This window comes from Anolis sagrei, chromosome 10 (assembly GCF_037176765.1).
Source record: "Anolis sagrei isolate rAnoSag1 chromosome 10, rAnoSag1.mat, whole genome shotgun sequence".
NCBI lineage: Eukaryota > Metazoa > Chordata > Lepidosauria > Squamata > Dactyloidae > Anolis > Anolis sagrei.
The window spans coordinates 9,648,594-9,666,755 of NC_090030.1; the positions used below are offsets into that span (position 1 = coordinate 9,648,594).

Here is an 18,162-nt window from a genome sequence, read left to right on the forward strand (position 1 = left end):
TTTGATTTTGTGCAGGGCGTCAGGTTCTGCTGTATGGAAAACAGGGAGTTTTGGAGTTTTGAACTCATGGAAGTTTTGGAACTATGCATTGGCAGGCAGCAGGGAAGCAAGGTCTGGCCTTCTTCTGGATACAGCAGGAGAAATGGTAATGTATGTATAGGGATGAATGCTGAGTATAAATGTAACCTTTCTTTGTCTGTTTGTTAGCCAATATAATTGTGAATCCGGTGTAGTTACATAGAATCTGTATGTCTAAATGTTTTTCTGTACCCCTTTCTTACACTGGAAGTTGCAATAAAAAGAACCTATGCTTTAAAGTTATTGAAAAGTTATTCATGTCAATCTCTCAATGTCTACTTTGATTCCTCCCCCTTCCTAATTTTATTTACTTATTATTTATTTACGACATTTCTACCCTGCCTTTCTCCAACCTGGAGGAGACTCAAGGCAGCTTTACACCCGTTCGATACCTTCAAAACAATGTGAAACTAAAACAAGCACTAAAATAAAATGATAAATACATACATTAAGACATTTAAAACGAATAAAACAATACCTTCACTGTTAGCCTCGTTATCCAAAGTCATAGTCTGAGTCGTTCCACCTAATTTTGTATTTATGTATTGCACAAGATCTCCAAAGGCTTGATCAAAAAGCCAAGTTATCTCTTTCTTACAGAAGGTCAGGAAGGAGGAGGCTGATCTAATATCCCTAGGGAAGGGGCTACTACTGAGAAGGCCCTGTCTCTCGTCCCTGCCATTTTGGTAGCCTACGTGCCCCACAGGGAGGAGACTGACCTCAAACCTGTTGAAATGATCCTCACTGGATTAGAGGCACATTTGCTGAGCACAAGGCAAGGGTGAGAGGAAATCAAGATATGAAGTCTGCTTTTCAATTTCGGACGCCCATTGGCTCAAAGTTATCAAGATGGGCAAGTTTATGAAACCTGGGAAGGTGGTCCTTGCGCTTGCTGGACATTACTCGTGATGCAAAGCCATTATCATTAAGAATATTGACGATGGTACGTCCGACCTTCCATACAGCCATGCGCTGGTAGCTGGCATTGATCGCTACCCCAACAAAGTGACAGCCAGCATGGGCCAGAAGAAGATTGCCAAACGGTCGAAGATCAAGTCCTTTGTGAAAGTCTACAATTACAACCACTTGACGCCAACCAGATACTCCGTTGACATCTCCCTGGACAAGACCATTGTCAACAAGCATGAATTTCGGGACACTGCTTTGAAACGTAAAGCACGGCGAGAGACCAAAGTAAAATTTGAGGAAAGATACAAGACAGGCAAGAACAAGTGGTTTTTCCAGAAGCTCAGGATATGAAATCTAGAGATAATAGTTTGGGTGAAATAAGTAGAGATCTCTAATATGGAATTGTTATCACTCATACCAAACTACGACATCTAGGATATGTACATTGAATTGAATAGCCTATGTGTAAGGCGCCTTGAGCTCCTTCAGAGTTGAAAAGAGTGGGGTTTAAATATGGTAAATAAATAAATAAATAAATACATGACAAACACTATGTAACTTATTGTATATACTCAAGTAATAAGCCTATTTTTTCAGCCCTTTCTTTTAGGTTGAAAAAGTCCCGCTTAGCTTATACTCGAGAGTCAAGGTTATTTATTATTTTACTCTATTATTATTTTTATTATTTTTATTTTTACTTTATTTATTATCGTTATCATTACATTTATTATTTTACTCTATTATTACTGTTATTGGTACATTTCCATTATTTTACTCTACTACTACTATGATTATTATTATTATTATTATTATTATTATTATTATTATGGCATTTATTATTTTACTCTCTTTATTATTACTAGCCGTCCCCTGCCACACATTGCTGTGGCCCAGTCTGTGTATATGTGTTTTGTGTGTGTATATATATTTGTATATATGTGGTTTTGTTCATGCACTGTAATTTTTTTTAATTTTTTTTGGCTTTTGAAGTCTCTTCTGCTATGTTTTTCAGTGTTTTTAAGAGTGATGGTCACTTGGTGGCCTGATAGGTGTCTTGTGTCCAAATTTGGTATCAATTCACCCAGTGGTTTGTGAGTTATGTTAATACCACAAACTAACATTACATTTTTATTTATATAGATTGGAAGGATACATAAGCACATTGACATTGAAGGAAGTTAGAATAATGGTTTAATCAGAGTTGGACAATCTTATTTTAAATTATAGTTTTCTGTAAATATTTAAAAACATTGAACTTATGAATGCCTCAATTAATGTAATTTTATTGGTATCTATTTTTATTGTGAAATGTAGTTATTTATTTATTTACAGTATTTGTATACTGCTTTTCTCACCGCGAAGGAGACTCAAAGCGGTTTCCACATAGGTAATGGCAAAATTCAATGCCAGCACAAACAATTACAATTATACAATTACAGTTAGACATAAATCAAATTAAAATACATCCATAAACAGCAGAACAATCTTTAAAACAGTAAAACATCCGTCGAATCGCCGTTCCAGTCATTGTCTTTCCGAAATGCTGCATAGATTTGTTTCTACTCCCCGAAGGCCTGGTCCCAAAACCATGTTTTTAATTTTTCCCTAAAAGCCAGGAGGGAGGGAGCAGATTTTACCTCATTTGGGAGAGTGTTCCATAGGCGAGGGGCCACAGCCGAGAAGGCCCTGTCTCTCGTCCCTGCCAGGCGCATTTGCGCTGTTGACGGGAGCGAGAGCAGAGCCTCCCTGGATGATCTTAGATTACGAGGTGGGACATAGGGGTAGATGCGTTCAGACAAGTAAGCTGCTGAAATTCCCACCCTCAGCTTATACTTGAGTCAATACGTTTTCCCAATTTTTGTGGTCAAATTAGGTGCCTTCTTATATTCGGATCGGCTTATACTCGAGTATATACGGTAGTTAGGTCATAGCTATTAAAATAGCTATTAAAATAACATTAATTATGAGCAACTCTGTACGTATAAAAAATTATTGCCAACTTCTGTAGAACGTTGACGTTTTTGGCTGATAGACCCAATGTGTCACAATTCCTTTGGCCTGACCAACCACTCATTTCCTAGGAAAACAGTTCTGACGTCTTTTTCCATGTTGTTTTTCATCCTGAGACCATTCCCTTTGAGACATGCAAAGCAGATGGCTTTTAAATATATATATATATTTGAAAAAAGGATCGGACATCATCCATAAACAAACTGTGAAGAGGGATGAGCCATGGAGGCGAGGAAGAAGGCTTTAGTGCCCTGGCTTCCCGAATGGGAGCCTGCGGAACAGCCTTGTGCTGTCAGATGGCTCCAAGCAAACTGGCCGCGTCTCCACCTCGTCATGCCAGCTGCTAATGCCCAACTCATTCTGCTCCCACCTGCGCAAAATCTCTTTGCGCGCCAACCCTCCACGCAAGAGGGGCTCTCGTCCTGTGCCTGCGTGTGTAAGCATGCGCGCACACAGGCCTGTCATTCCCATAGAGGGGCCAGGAATAGAGAGGACAGGGAAGAGGTCCAGAGCCATTCTCGTCATGTGCCTGGAATTAAAAGAGGAGCAGATGGGAGTCTTCCTGTTAGACAAGAGGAAAACATGCCATGCCTATCGCGGACTATAAATAAAGGCTACTCATCTTGGGGGTTTGGGATGGTGTTAGCGGTGGGCAACAATCCAAGATGACATTTACGCATCTAAAAATACATTGTGCCCTATACTTCACACGTTTTTGCCTTGTTTTTTACTCGTGTTCTATTTTGAAATGGTCATATGACTGGTCAAATAAATTATTATTATTATTATTATTATTATTATTATTATTATTATTATTTGAAACACAACAAGATGAGTCCATAGCAGACACTCTGCTGGCTGTTGTATTGGATCATAGAATCATAGAATCAAAGAGTTGGAAGAGACCACATGGGCCATCCAGTCCAACCCCCTGCCAAGAAGCAGGAATATTTCATTCAAATCACCCCTGACAGATGGCCATCCAGCCTCTGTTTAAAAGCTTCCAAAGAAGGAGCCTCCACCACACTCCGGGGCAGAGAGTTCCACTGCTGAACGGCTCTCACAGTCAGGAAGTTCTTCCTCATGTTCAGATGGAATCTCCTCTCTTGTAGTTTGAAGCCATTGTTCCGCGTCCTAGTCTCCAAGGAAGCAGAAAACAAGCTTGCTCCCTCCTCCCTGTGGCTTCCTCTCACATATTTATACATGACTATCATATCCCCTCTCAGCCTTCTCTTCTTCAGGCTAAACATGCCCAGCTCATTAAGCCGCTCCTCATAGGGCTTTTTCTCCAGACCTTTTATCATTTTAGTCGCTCTCCTCTGGACACATTCCAGCTTGTCAATATCTCTCTTGAATTGTGGTGCCCAGAATTGGACACAATATTCCAGATGTGGTCTAACCAAAACAGAATAGAGGGGTAGCATTACTTCCCTAGATCTAGACACTAGGCTCCTATTGATGCAGGCCAAAATACCATTGGCTTTTTTTGCCGCCACATCACATTGTTAGCTCATGTTTAACTTGTTGTCCACGAGGACTCCAAGATCTTTTTCACACGTACTGCTCTCGAGCCAGGCGTCACCCATTCTGTATCTTTGCATTTCGTTTTTCCTGCCAAAGTGGAGTATCTTGCATTTGTCACTGTTGAACTTCATTTTGTTAGTTTTGGCCCATCTCTCTAATCACGCGTCAAACACTTCCCAAGTGCCTAGGATGATGATGATGATGATGATGATGATGATTATTATTATTATTATTATTATTCACACGAGTCATGGGCAAAGATAGGCAACTTGTGGGCTTCCATTCCAATCTGACTTTGCCTGCACAGTCAATAGGGAAGGCCACAGCTGGGAGTTGTAGTCCAGCAAAACCTGGAGGACAACAACTTTATATTCTAGGTTCTTGTAGGTTTTTTCGGGCTATAGGGCCATGTTCTAGAGGCATTTCTCCTGACGTTTCGCCTGCATCTATGGCAAGCATCCTCAGAGGTAGACCTACCTACCTCTGAGGATGCTTGCCATAGATGCAGGCGAAACGTCAGGAGAAATGCCTCTAGAACATGGCCCTATAGCCCAAAAAAACCTGCAAGAACCTAGTGATTCCAGCCATGAAAGCCTTCGACAATACAACTTTATATTCTGCTGTAGTGGTATAAGAACACTGACTTCCCACTATTCACAGAGTTCATTAAGAAATAGAAGTAAGCTAATGTATTGTTGAAGGCTTTCATGGCTGGAATCACACAAAACTTTCAAGATAGGCCTTAGGGCTCTCTATCAAAAATCTCTAAGTATCTCACGATGTCATAAATCCTAACATATTGCCATGATGGTTAAAGTGGCATGAAACTGATATAAGTATGCAGGTATGCCCGATCACCATCTCCCAAAGCAGTTACTCTTCTCCGAATGCAAGAACAGAAAACGAAATGTTGGTGAGCAGGAAAAGAAATTTAAAGATGGACTTAAAGCCAACCTCAAAAACTGTGGCATAAACACTGAGAACTGGGAAGCCCTGGGCCTTGAGCGCTCTAACTGGAGGTCAGCTGAGACCACCAGTGCTGAAGAATTCGAAGAGGCATGAATGGAATTGAATCATTGGCATTGTAAATTGCCCTGAGTTGCATGAGGGCTGAGAAGGGCAGAATACAAATATAGCAAATATCGTTACAGTCTCTGATCATTGGATCAATTATCTTTAGTAAGAGCCGTTCAGCAGTGGAACTCTCTGCCCCGGAGTGTGGTGGAGGCTCCTTCTTTGGAAGCTTTGAAACAGAGGCTGGATGGCCATCTGTCAGGGGTGATTTGAATGCAATATTCCTGCTTCTTGGCAGTGGGTTGGACTGGATGACCCATGAGGTCTCTTCCAACTCTTTGATTCTATTATTCTAAATAAATAAATAAATAGAGAGCAAAAGGGAGTAATGTGTCAAGAGGAAGGCACATCAAGCCAACCCTGACTGGGACCGCCTTCCATCTGGAAATTGATGTCCTCACTGCAGGAGAACATGCGGATCAAGAATAGGGCTCCACAGTCACTACGGACCCACTGCCAAGACACCACATCTGGAAGACAATCATCCTCGAGCTATGAGGGATCGCCTAAGTAAGTAAGTAAGTAAGTAAGTAACAGGTATGCCCTCAGAATGTTTACATAGAAACTCAGTAAATGATTACCAAACACAAACGAAACAAGCAATATGCATATCCTTTTTCATATAATGATTTTGTAGATCCCAGGTATTTAATCAGTGCCCTTTGTTTGCTCTTAAAAGTTGACTTTTTCCCCATGCAACTGCATTAATTCTGATCCACCGCCTGAGCTGGTCTCATCGTTACAGTCTCTGATCATTTCTGGATCAATTATCTTTAGTAAGGGCTCAGTTCTTTTTCTGACACAAAAGACCTTCCGCCTTAAACAGGCAACATCCTACAGATGAATGCCTTGTGTATCTTTCAGGACTCTATAGTGTCTAGATCAAAATTACTGGAAGAAACATTAACAACCTTAGATATGCAGATGATACCACTTTGATGGCCAAAAGTGAGGAGAAGCTAAGGAGCCTTCTAATCAAGGTGAAAGAAGTAAGTGCAAAAGCTGGGTTGGAGCTAAACATAAAAAACCAAGATTATGGCAACAAGAATGATTGATAACTGGGAAATAGAGGGAGAAATGTGGAGGCAGTGACAGACTTTGTATTTCTAGGTACAAAGATGACTGCACACACAGACTGCAGACAGGAAATCAGAAGATGTTTCCTTCTTGGGAGGAGAGCGAGGACCCATAGTGAAGAGTAGAGACATCACACTGGCAACAAAGGTTCGCATAGTTAAAGCAATGGCATTCCCCATGGCCACCTACGGATGTGAGAGCTGGGCCATAAAGAAGATTGAGTGAAGGAAGAGAGATGCTTTTGAATTGTGGTGTTGGAGGAAAGTTTTGACAGTGCCTTGGACCACCAGAAGATCCAACCAGTCCATACTTCAGGAAATAAAGCCTGGAAATACTCATTGGAGGGAAGGATATTCAAGGCCAAGATGAAGTACTTTGGCCACATCATGAGAAGCCAGTAAAGCTTAGAGAAGACAATGATGCTGGGGAAAATAGAAGGAAAAAGGAAGAGGGGCCGACAAAGGGCAAGATGGATTGATGGCATCCTTGAAGTGACTGGATTGACCTTGAAGGAGCTGGGGGTGGTGATGGCTGACAGGGAGCTCTGGCGTGGACTGATCCATGAGGTCACGAAGAGTTGGAAATGACTCAACGAATGAACAACAAAGCGTCTAGATCAGTGGTTCTCAACCTTCCTAATGCCGCGACCCCTTATTACAATTCCTCATGTTGTGGTGACCCCCAACCATCCAATTATTTTCGTTGCTACTTCATAATTGTAATTTTGCTACTGTTATGAATCATAGTGTAAATATCTGATCTACAGGATGTATTTCATTCACTGGATTAAACTTGGCACAAATACCCAATACGCCAAAATCTGACTACTGGCGGGGTTGGAGAGGTTGATTTTGTCATTTGGGAGTTGTAGTTGCAGGGATTTATACTTAACCTACAATCAAATAGCATTCTGAACTCCGCCAGTGATTAAATTGAACCAAACTTGGCATACAGAACTCCCATGACCAATGGAAAATACTGGAAGGATTTGGTGGGCATTGACCTTGAGTTTGGGAATTGTAGTTCACTTACATCCAGAGAGCACTGTGGACTCAAACAATGATGGATCTAGACCTAACTTAGCGTGACTATTCAATATGCCCAAATATAAACACTAGTGGAGTTTGGCGGAAATAGACCTTGACATTTGGGATTTATAGTTCACCTACAATCAAAGTGCATTCTGGACCCCACCACCAATAGAATTAGTCCAAACTTCTCACACAGAACTCCCATGACCAACAGAAAATACTGTTTTCTGATGGTCTTTGGTGACCCCTCTGACACCCCCTTGCGACCCTCCTGGGGGTCCCGACCCCCAGGTTGAGAAACACTGGTCTAGATACAAGGAAGTCATGCAATAGTGCCAAGATCCAGAGAAGTCATGCTACCCCTCTATTCTGCCTTGGTCAGACCACACCTGAAATCACACTGTGCCCATGTGTGGAAGCAGAACATACAAATGAGCATCCCATACATGCAACTGTATCTGCAAAAAAAAACAGCTGGGGAATATGCAGACACTGATGGACAGCAACTCTTGCCTGTTCCAAGTTAGCACAGTCAATGGAAGATTGGAGTAGACATATATGATGCTTTACATTATTGATATATTGATAGGATATCAGGTTCCATCGCAATGCTGTTGTGATCAAATCGTAAATTCAATGTTCTCCAGAGGGGAAAAAACAGAGCAACATCAGCATGACGTCTTCAGCTCATCTCTATAATTCTCTGTTTGAAATAGAAAGCCAATTCCTCTTACAAAGGGATGCACATGCGTGCGCGCACAGACAGGCGTAGGGTGAAACTTTGGGATTTTGATTTGTACAGACAAGCATCTTAACAGCCGCTCCATCAACGAAAAAGCCTCAAGCCCCCATGCAGCTCACTAATATATAATTTCTCAAAGTGCTCTTAGCTGTTGTCTTAGCAACACAAAATACAAATATATCAACAGAAACCTTCTGAAAGAGCCATCCAACAGGGACATTTTTAGACATATTAATCTCTTTATATATTTATTTTTAAGCCATCGCTGCTTTCTGCGGGAGAACAATGGTGTTAATTAGAAACAAAGGCCTCATTTGCCATCCATACACGCTCTTCGGCAATTGGAGGCTGTTGGACCTTGACCAAACGAGTAAAAAAATACGAAGGAGTTTCTCATCTGTCCTGGAAAGACATCTCGATATTTATTTCTTTTTAAGTTATCACTAGTTGTTGTTGTTGTTTTTATATTGACAGCAACATAAGGCAAAGGCAGAAATGTTTTCCCACTAGAATTAGGGGTGTTTATTTTTAAAGTCAAGCTATATGTTAATATTTTCCTCTGGGATCCTGGATAAACCAATTCGATGTCTGTAAACAATCATTAACAAATTAAATAACCAAATATCATGCTCTGGCCACAAATGGATAATAATAATAATAATAATAATAATAATAATAATAATAATAATAGTGATTTTGTGATACAAAATCCAGCACAAAGATCTCATTTGCTGTGTCATACTGTGTTTTATGCCAATAAAATAATAATAATAATAATAATAATAATAATAATAATAATAATAATAATGACATGATATGAGGATTTAAACTGCAAAGACTCTGGCACAAGCCAATCAAGGTGATCCCGGTGGTGATCAGCACACTGGGTGCAGTGCCTAAAGACCTTGGCCTGAACTTAAACACAATCGGCGCTGACAAAATTACCATCTGTCAGCTGCAGAAGGTCACCCTACTCGGATCTGCATGCATAATTTGCTGATACAGCACACAGTCCTAGACACTTGGAAAGTGTCAGATGTGTGATCAAATACAAAAGCCAGCATAATGATCTTGTTTGCTGTGTACTAATCTTGTTATGTATCAAATAATAATAATAACTTTATTTTTATACCTCACCTCCATCTCCCCGAAGAGACTCAGGGCGGCTTACATGGGGCCAAGCCCAATCAACAGAGTTAAAAGCACAACATCAATAAAAACAACATAAAAACAACATTTTAATGATATATAAAACAAGCATCAAAACCAACTAACAATAGTATAATTCAAGTATAGTTATGGGTGGGCACAATAATTTAGTGGATAGGGCTAGTGAGTAAAGTGCATAGAATAAGAACAATATTAAAAGGGACACTATAACTTTGGATACAACAGTAATAGAGTGCAAGGACAAGATTTTGAGTCCTAGTTGGGGCCAGGGGGCCAGGGAATTGTCTACTCAAATGCACAGTGGAACATCCACATCTTCAGGTCTTTGTGAAAAGTAGATAGGGAAGATGCTAACCTAATCTCCCTGGGGAGGAAGTTCCAGAGCCAGAGGTCACCACCGAGAAAGACCTTTCTCTCCAGATCTGATGGAACCCTCAATATGGAGTGCTCTGTGGATTATCTCTTACATTGGAGTCCCGACAAACCCAAGGGAAGACAGATAGTCCATATAATCTCTCCTGGGTGTTGGGACCTTGGCAGCTGACCAAGGATGCCAGTGGAGACAAGCATAATGGGAGCCTGTCTTTGGAAAAGTTGAGTTTCTTTCTCCCAAGGCTCTGGAGGAGAACAAACTTGAATGCCTACAGTCTGTGAAGGCTGAGAAGTTTGGTAATACAGTTTGAGGTGGTAGACGTAGTTTTCAGTATCCAACCCAGTCCTGTAGTCAAGCCCATATGATGCAAAACAGAGAAGGGAGAGAAAGAAGGAGTGACCCCATCCACATTTGGCTCATCATTGGTTGCAACTTCCAACTCACTGGGAGGACGTTGCTCTCAACAGAAGAAATGTCCTCCCATTCTTCCCCGAACAAAACAGCCACCCGAATTACACAGAAGCAATGTGCAAACTGCACAATGACCTTCAGATCGGTTCAAGTATCACCTCTGCCAAAAGTTAATAGATGGTCTTGGACAAGGCAAGATCACCAAGTTGTAGATGCAATGCAAGGCTAGCAAGATTGACCTACCTTTCATGGTTGTACAAGAAGGGGTGACAGAAAAGACACAAAGGGCAGATGATATTCTAAAGCTATCTAGATGGCAGAGAGAATGTGGAAAATAGATATTATTTACTTTCCTCATCTACATTATATAGGGGGAAACAAATTTCTATGGAAACAGGTTGTGCCAATGGAAGGACATAGGACACTCAACCTGTGGGTGTTTTGGCCTTCAACTCCCAGAAATCCCAGCCAGTTTACCAGCTGTTAGGATTTCTTGGAGTTGAAGGCCAAAAGAGTGTGGTGGATGCCCCTTCTTTGGAGGCTGGATGGCCATCTGTCAGGGATGCTTTGAATGCATTTTTCCTGCTTAATGCCAGAATGGGGTTGGACTGGATGGCCCACTAGGTATCTTCCAACTCTAGGATTCTATGATTCTACATTTGGGGACCCACAGGTTGAGAAGCACTGCTATAGAGAATCGCATCATTTGCCCATGCAATCCAATTTTCTGATGGCCTTTGGCAACCTCTCTGACATTGCCCTGGGGTCCCAGTCCCCAGGTTGAGAGACGCTGGTCTACACTGGGTACATTTGCAGCAGTTAAAATAAACACTGCCATTGCATTTGTGAGACAACCTGTGCCATCGCCTTCCCATATGTAGCTGCTAAGAAAGGCTGCATAAAAATGAGAGCTCTCGCCTGACCCTCCCTCGCCACAACCTTTCGTCTGCACGCTTGAAGAAGAAAGCTTGCATGCTGTCCTTTATTACCAAACAAACAACACAGGCCTTTTACCCAATGCCAAATCCCAGATCTGTCTTCCTTGTATTAAGTGCAAATCCCACAGAAAACTAACCAGGCGCACGCATGCACACGCACATTTTCATCTTGGCCCGGCCTGTGTCGAGATGCATGTATTCATCATGAAACAGGTGTTCTGAGCTTACGTCAGGCCTGCAGGCATACTCGGAGACAGCGCACAAAAAAAGTCCAATCATTCGGCAAAAGCACACGGGGCCTTCCCAGCGGGAGAAAGCCAAGCATGTAATATCACTTCAATCATCTCTTTCTCTCGTTCCCTCTCTTTTCCCCCTCCTCCTGCGGTGGACTGTCCGCCTGCTCCTCTGTGGGGCAATCACTCGTGAAACTGCAAAGCCTCGCGCACAGTTATGCCTAACTATCATGATATCCCTGCCAACCCTTAATTGTTATGATTACATGTAAAATTGAGTACATGCACTAAATCAAAACAGCTGGCCTTATTTAGAAAACATGGTAATTTCCAAATGCAATTCAACCCAGCTGTTGTCTCACTTCCTGACCATTGACAAGGTTCATGCCAGCAAATTGTACCTGCCACCAGAGAAAGAAACAACTCCCCTTTGGGCTTCGAGCATGACGCTTCCGACCGTTTACCAAGACAAAAGGGATCAGTTAATCTTGCGCTCTGTTCCATCGAAGCCTGCCCAGATTTTTAGGAACACCATCTGCAGAAAACTCATAGCTGGACGCCTCATATGATCTTGGATGCAAGAACTGACAACAATGGCACTGAAAGCAATCCTGATTCTCCTATTGTTTGATAATAAAATAAAAATAGCTTTGAAGACTGCATATAGCAGGGTTACACAGCCGTCATGGATTGAAGTACTCCAAAGTTTCCAGAAGGTTGTTCCTGCCATTTCCACCCTACGTCCCCCAATTCTAAAACTGGAGTCAAACATTTGCCCCTGAAAATTGCTAACTGCTTCCCAAATTCCAGGGCATTCTGTTGAACTAGGGACCCCTTTGCACCCTTCTCACTGTTAGGCATGTCTTGTTTTATAAAAATGCCCAAATTTTTAATGCTCAGTGGCTTTAAGGAACACTGCTGTGTGAGTAAAGGTAAAGATAAAAGTTTCCTCTTGTCATTAACTCCAGTCAAGTCCTACTCTGGGGATTGGTGCTCATCTCCATTTGATAACGTTGTCCGTAAACGCCTCCTAGTTCATGTGACCAGCATGACTGCATGGAGTGCTGTTACCTTCCCACAGAAACAGTATCTATTGATCTACTCATATTAGTTTGTCCTTCCATTTCAAACCATGTCAAAAACTGCCAGTCATAATTTAAAGTAATGGGTCAGGTTAGACGTCTCCAACGATAGCAAGTTTGCCCAGTTCAATTTGCTTCGATTCTTTTCCCCACCATCTCAAATTAATTCCCAGAACACACTGTACATTGTATACATTATAAAAAGTAAACATGTCAATGTCAAAATAGATGAGAGTTTTGGAATTTGGAAATTTACTCGTTTCTCATCCAACCCTGGTGGTATCTTCCCATCGATTTTAGACTATAACTCTCAACAGTCCCTCACAGCAAGCAAAATAGCCAGAATGATGGGAAATCCTAATTCAACAACCTCTGAAAAGTAGCATGTTGAAGACAAGTGCCTTTAGCTGGTTTACATTGTTTTTGTAGATTTCCCTTTTAAAACTGCTCAAATTGATTTTATTCGTGTTGCCCCGAGTTCTCCTGATACAACTATTTTGTTACATTATCTAACTCTCCATAAAGAGTCAACACCTGCTCAAGTTTGCTCTCTAATCTTGGGGAGCATTGTTTATAAATACCTCTGTACCAAGATTGTACGTATTCACAAGACTCGACTACTTGACAGAAGTATTCGTAAACAATGCAGGTATATAGATAGACTAGTAGACTTCAGAGAGCCGTTCCCAATGAAAGCAGCATATACTTAGGTATGAAGACCCATGGTAAATTGTTATATTTTTCATCTATCTTATTGGAATCTTGTATCTTCAGTAATGTAACACATGGGGGTTGTTTCCCTCCCTTTCTCCTTGAGCCGAATTGCATGCCTGCTTTGGGACTGTCTTTCAGAGGATAAGTAGCTAAGGAGGCTCCAGTTTCATCACGAAGCAGAAGGATGCAAAAGGCCAATCTCTTAGGAGATTGCAAGATGAAGGAAGAAGTTAGAGAGAAGTTGATTCATCTTTCTTCTCTTGCTCTATATCACTAGAGAGGAGTCCAATTCCTTTTTCAGTTCTTCTGGGATCAAAAAGGACCCAAGCAATTAAATCCCCTACTTACTGCTGATCCAAGTTCGTGGAAAGCTGTCTGAGATGGAGATTACATGCATGAGAAATTCACTTTTGAGACATGTTCTCCACATGCTCACGCACACATACACACTCCTGAAAAAATGGTTTTGACACAGAACTTCATTTAGCTTTGATAATAACTGAGTCGTGTGAATAGCCATGTCCCGACTGACTGAAACCTGATAATGCCATGGACTGAAGCAGGCTGAATTTCATACATCATTCCTGCTAAAACTATCCAGTGGTTTTACAAATAATGATGTTCCGCAAGATGACACAAATCCCTCCGTCGCCAACAAGCAAACAAAACAGACATCAAATCTCTGCCCAACTGGCAAAAGTCAACATGAATTCTCCAATTAGAAGATGTTCCTTGCTTAAACCCCAATGAGAAGAAGGAGGAAAAGAAGAAGCCCTGGGCTCAAAGCTCTTGATCACAAGGCATGGCCACTGGGTCATTCCATTCAGCATCAGCAACCGTTTCCCAATATGAAAAGAAGATGCAGCAGTAGGAATGTGAAGATGTACATTTGCTTTCTTTTTCTTTTCTTCTTCTCCTAGAGCAGTAGTTCTCAACCTTGCTTCTTTTTTTTCCTTTTTTTGTCGTGTCAGGAGCGACTTGAGAAACTGCGAGTTGCTTCTAGTGTGAGAGAATTGGCCATCTGCAAGGACGTTGCCCAGGAGACACCCAGATGATTTGATGTTTTTATCATCCTTGTGGGAGGCTTCTCTCATGTCCCCGCATGAGGAGCTGGAGCTGATAGAGGGAGCTCATCCGCCTCTCCCCGGATTTGAACCTGCGACCTGTTGGTCTTCAGTCCTGCCGGCACAGGGGTTTAACCCACTGCGCCATCTTGCTAATGCTGTGACACCTTAAGACAGTTCCTCCTGTTGTGGTGACCCCCTGATGGCAACGAAATCACCCAAAGACTTGCCAGCAACAAAGACAGTATAGTTCAGGTAAGATAACCGTTCCCCAAGAGGCAACATAACATACAATAAAGCCTATTGCCCTTTGCTGGAGCAACAACTAAGGATGCATATACATTCTGTTCAGCTTGTACTATCCCTGTCCATGGTGCTGATGCCTAATTCGCATTTCTTGCTCTAGGTTCCCACACTCTATAACTCAGTGGTTCTCAACCTTCCTAATACCGTGACCGCTTAAGATGGTTACTCCTGTTGTGGTGAACTCCAACCATAACATTACTTTCGTTGCTACTTCATAACGATAATTTTGCTTCTGTTATGATTCATCATGTAAATATCTGATATGCAGGATGTATTTTCATTCACTGGACCAAATTTGGCACAAATACCCAATACGTCCAAATTTGAATACTGGTGGGGTTAAAGGGGGATTTATTTTGTAATTTGGGAGTTGTAGTTGCTGGGATTTATAGTTCACCTACAATCAAAGAGCATCCTGAGTAGTTCACTTTCTGAACTCCACCAATGATTGAATTGAACAAAACTTGGCACACAGAACTCACATGACCAACAGAAAATACTGGAAGGGTTTGGTGGGCATTGGCCTTGAGTTTTGGAATTGTAGTTCACCTACATCCAGAGAGCACTCTGGACTCAAACAGTGATGGATCTGGACCAAACTTGGCACAAATACTCAATATGGTCAAATGTGAACACTGGTGGAGTTTGGAGAAAATTTTCATTCACTGGACAAATTTGACACAAATACCCGATACGCCCAAATTTGAATGCTGGTGGGGTTATGGGGCAGATTGATTTTGTCATTTGGGAAGCCTCCTGTGAGAGGCTTCTCTCATGTCCCTTAGATACAATGTGATGGACAAGACCAAACGTCCATTAAGTCCAGCATTCAACTCAGTGGCCAACAAGGAGAACACAAAAGCAACATTTGACAGAGACTGCATGTATACAACAGCTAGCTATTATGATTAAGGAGCATTGACCCCAAGGGCTACAGAAAATAAACTAAAGTTTTATTTCAAGGGATTCCATTAGAGACAAGAAAGGTTTCTAAAGCTGTTTGGCTAAGCTAAGCTGGAACAGGAGGGAGCTGGGCTACGTTACCCTTCTGTGGCAGTGAGATAACAAAAAGGAGCTGGAAAGAAGGGGAAGAGTGATTCACAAAACTATCAGTCTCTATCTCAGAGGATTTGGGATAGGTGGACAAGGCATGCAGGCATTTTAGGTCACTGAAGTACAATTTAACCCTCTCACTGGTGCTGTGTAGCCATTGCGACAATGAGCTACCGATGGCCCTCTCCTCCACGAATTTTATCTGATGGCCTTATAGGCAAAGGTGAAGGTTTTCCCCTGACATTCAGTTGTGTCCAACTCTGGGGGTTGCTGCTCATCTCCAGTTGTAGCTGGCATTGTCCATAGACACCTCCAAGGCTATGTGGCTGGCATGACTGCATGGAGTGCCGTTACTTTCCCGCCAGAGCTGTACCCATTGATCTACTCACATTTGAATGTTTTCGAACTGCTAGGTTGGCAGAAACTGGGGTAACAGTGGGAGCTCACACCACTCCCTGGATTCAAACAATCAACCTTTCAGTAAGCAAGTTCAGCAGCTCAGCGGTTTAACCCACTGTGTCACCGGGTGCTCAAATTGGTGGCTACTTTGTGACAGCAAATTCCCAGTTCTGAGAGCTGTAGCAAGCCAGTGGGGTGCTGATCTGGGATATGATAAATCCAGATTCCCATCTTTGCTGAGCCATGAAACCGGGTTGTTTGAGGCAAGTCTTAATCTGCTTTGTGAGGTTGTTGTGCGGTTAAAGTAGTGAAGAAGAGAGAAAGGTGGGATATGACTGTAACAAAATATAATAAAAGAGAATCCCCAAAGATGCTAAAGATGAAGGGATAACAAAGACATTCCAGCTTCTTCAACTTTTCTTTTTCACCTGTTTCAAAGTGCTCTTCTTTCCCAGTAATTGAAGCACCGCCGAGTCTCGCCTCTCGGCAACCAAATGCAGAATCATATCAAACTCCCTGAGACTCTCTGCCTGCACATTTTTCACACCAGATTGTCAGTCCTGAACAAAGAGAGGTTTCTAATTATCCCCAGAACAGACAGACATGCTGTGTGCTCTCCCAACAAGCCCCAACCTTGACCAGAGCAGTGGCGAGGACGTTCCACCCGCCGTGACCATTTTGGACCCCGGCTTCTCTGTCTCGGCTGCCAACGTGGGAGCCAATTAGTGCCAGTCATGGTTGTGATTCACCACCACCTGGAACACACCAGGGACCTCTACCCCATTACACAACGGATGCTGTAGCAGCAGTGCCACTGTTGGAGGCACCAGAGTCTGCCGCCTGTGACCTTCTCACTAACATTTTCCTGCAGAGCACTTTGGAATCCACATAAGGAGCGAAGCATGATGTCAGGGTCAATGATCCAACCCCACCTGTAACAGGTGTATCTGGGAAGTGGGTGGCCCCCGTGTCACAGGCGGAGCATCCCAACCCATGGAAAAGGAAGCATATGCTAATAAGCTAGTAGTCAGCACTCTAGCTTTAATACTATACTGACTTTGGGCTGAGTTGGGGGAGAAGTTTTCAAAACTGCAGTCCTTAAAAAAGGGATGCTTTCAAACTCTTACTATTTATTTTATCTCTGCACATCCACTTCGTTCATCTTAAATCTCTGCCTGAACAAACGAAACTGCCTTCACACCAATAGTTCATCATCTAGTCTACTCTGCAAAGGGTTCTTGAAGGTCTGCAGATGCCGCACTACCGAAAGAAGGACCACAATTCAGTCATAGGGTGCATGCCTGGAAAGCATGTAGCTCTAGGTTTAATTCTTGGTGTCAACACGGAGGGAAAGATTGCAAAAGCTGATGGAAGCCGCTACTCATCAAGGTAGGCAAGAATGAGTTAGATGGGTCAATGGTCTAACTTGGTATCTCATCTAGTCTACTCTGCAAAGGGTTCTTGATGGTCTGCAGCAGCCTCACTACCTAAAGAAGGACCACAATTCAGTGACAGGGCACATGCCTAGAAAGCATGAAGCCCTAGGGTTAATTCTTAGCATCAAAACAGAGGGAAAGATTACAAAAGCTGATAGAAGCCGCTACTCATCAAGGTAGGCAAGAATGAATTAGATGGGTCAGCGGTGTAACTTGATGTCTCCTATATGTTTCTTCTGACACATACTTTTCTCAACCTGGGGATTGGGACTCCTGTAGGGGTTGTGAGGGGGTTTCAGAGGGGTCACCAAAGATCATCTGTTCAAACTATAACTGCAATGAAAACCATCAATGTAATGATTCCGGAATAGGAAACCATGCCTACCTTATTGATGTTCTAGAAAGTGTAGCTCAGAAGAAAGGTGTGGAAACCATGAATAGGAATAGGAAATAGGAAACCATGTCTACATTATTGATGTTCTGGAAAGTGTAGCTCAGAAGAAAGGTGTGGAACCTCAGATTGAAGTCTCATTCTGCT

General features: G+C 42.3%; 1 protein-coding gene and 1 pseudogene across 1 annotated transcript in view; one reads left to right on the forward strand and one right to left on the reverse strand.

Moving 5' to 3' along the window:
- Positions 1-18,162, reverse strand: part of PCDH19 (protocadherin 19) — a 232,677-nt gene that overhangs the window by 126,914 nt on the left and 87,601 nt on the right.
- LOC132763050 (large ribosomal subunit protein eL27-like) lies at positions 925-1,338 on the forward strand (annotated as a pseudogene).